The sequence below is a fragment of the Diabrotica undecimpunctata genome, chromosome 7, assembly GCF_040954645.1.
Source record: "Diabrotica undecimpunctata isolate CICGRU chromosome 7, icDiaUnde3, whole genome shotgun sequence".
NCBI classification, from domain to species: Eukaryota; Metazoa; Arthropoda; class Insecta; order Coleoptera; family Chrysomelidae; genus Diabrotica; species Diabrotica undecimpunctata.
Window position 1 is genome coordinate 79929900 of NC_092809.1, and position 2535 is coordinate 79932434.

Sequence of the window (2535 nt, forward strand, 5' to 3'; positions counted from 1 at the left end):
GAAAAAACCTTATTCTAGAACGGGAATATTCCGATACTTAGTGAATAAGGAATAATTTGTTTACTGTTTTTAATTGCGTTTGGAAAATTTATAAATTATTATTTATGTGACGGAAAAAAACATTTGAAATACGTTCATACAGTGTGAATAATAAGTATCTCGTGTAAAAATATGAGGTATACAACACCTCTGGGGTTGTTTTTAAAATTTTTGATTTTAAAAATTAACGAAAATTTTAAAGAAACTAGAAATAGAAAATAAATTTTGATTTAAATAAAATGTTACAAAAAGATAATAAAATAAATTTGACAATATTAGTAAAGCAAAATAATAATAATTAAAGTTTTGTAAAATAAAGTAAAGTTATGAGTTAGGAAAAAATGTAAAAACTAAAGTTTTTAAGACACTCTTAAATTAAGCTTGTCTGAAAAAGTCTTTTTCAAACGACTTCTTGTTGAGTATGCTGTAGGACCTTGCAATTGTTTAGGTGGTGCAAAAAGTAAGTACTGAAGAGATTCTTCTTCAGGAAAATAACGAACGACTGGATAATTTTCACCTCGTCTTTCCGGTGGACGATAACATTTATTGTAGACATTGACGGATTTATACAGTATGAATAATATGTATCTAGTGTAAAAATATGATGTATACAACAATATATACATATATATATATATATATATATATATATATATATATATATATATATATATATATATATATATGTATATATATATATATATATATATATATATATATATATATATATATAAGAATTACTGGATATTAGTGACTGTCAATATAAACAAACAACACAGTTTATTAGGGTTGCAGTCAGAAAATTGGCCGGGATGTTAATGAAACACTCTTATGACTTTTTGTCTAGCTTTCGGAATGGTTTTATTCCTTTTTCAAGACACTGTAATAAGAAAAAAAAGTGTAAATATTTATAAAATATCACAAATCTTCAGTGCAACTTACTAGTCGTTGAGATTATTTATAAAAGCATAGACACTCAACATTAATAACACACACATAAAATATAAAATAGTGGACAAAATACATTTTATAATTCTTTAAAATGTAGGTACAGATAGTAAAAATTTTGTTGGTCATCTTTTACTGGTGTGTTTTAACTCTGGCACATAGAGAACAAAAAGAAAAAATCCTATGATTAAAAATATACATAGAGAACAAAAAGAAAAAATCCTATGATTAAAAAGTAATTAGGTGTACTTAATATTATATTTCTTTTTAAGAAATACTAGAGGCCATCTTAGGTGATTTTTATTTTTAAACCTGTCTTAATGGTATGCAACATGTTATGCATATAAGTGTAATTTGTGTGGGTACGGGTACAGATAGATATTAATGTTATTTTGGATGTTTTTCCAGTAAATAACAATAAATGTTGCTCAGTTTATCTATGTCTGACTTTTTATTGATGCAAGATGTACTAGATTTTATGGAACACATTTTCAAGAAAACACGTTTTGAATGGTTCTTTTCCTTTGCCAAAATACAGAAATCCTCGAAATTAAATTCATGTTTCAACGTTAATGCATGTTCTGTCAATGCACATGCATTTATTTTTTTGTTTTTATATCGCTACGATGTGAGATCACCCTACTGTGAAAATTACGAGATGATTCTCCTATATATATTTTGTTACAATTATTACACGGTATAGAATAAACAACATTCGATAACTCCTGTATTGTTAAAGGATCTTTTGTTTTTGTGTATAACTTCGATACCGTTTTCACATTTTTGGTTGTAATTTTTAAATCACTAACATTTTTGAAGATGTTCATTAGCTTCGGTGTCTAAACTGGAATGTAGGGTAGGCAACCATAAGTTATTTTAGATGGTATCACTGATGTGTTCTGTGTCAATGGCAATTGTCGGACCTCATTGTTATGAAAATTTTGGTTGTCAGAAAAATGCGAAGGAAAAGGAGAACCGAAAATGAGTTTATTTAACAGCCCTATAGGATAAGAGTTCTCTTGTAATATAGATTTCAGCTTTTTTAGTCCCTTGTCTCTAAACTCGATGTGTGACAAGTTGATAACCCTAGTTTTCAGGGCCAAAACCAAATTTGTTTTCATCTTAGATGGATGTTGAGAATGAAAGTTTATAAAACGGTTACTAAAACAAGGTTTAGGATACCACTCCGTCCTTAGAATGCCATCACTGCCACGATGGATTAGCATGTCTAAAAAAGGAATCATATTATCAGCCTCTCTCTCAACCGTAAACTTTAGGTGTTCACATTGGGCGTTAAAGGTGTTTAACACATCAGTTACTTTGTTTTCAGGGACCGATAAAATCATCATCAACATATCGTTTAATAAAAGGTATGTGAAAAAGTATCTTTTCTTTACACGTTGTTATAAGTTCATCCAAAACAAAGTTACATAGTATTGGGGATATTTTGCTGCCCATTGGAGTGCCAAAGATTTGTTTAAAGAAATTACCATTGAATAAAAAGATGTTAGAGTCAAATATAAATGTTAAAACTCTTATGAAATCATC

At 28.2% G+C, this 2535-nt stretch overlaps 1 protein-coding gene across 1 annotated transcript in view; it reads right to left on the reverse strand.

Moving 5' to 3' along the window:
* Positions 1-2535, reverse strand: part of LOC140445523 (uncharacterized) — a 297375-nt gene that overhangs the window by 12140 nt on the left and 282700 nt on the right. The window lies entirely within an intron of this gene.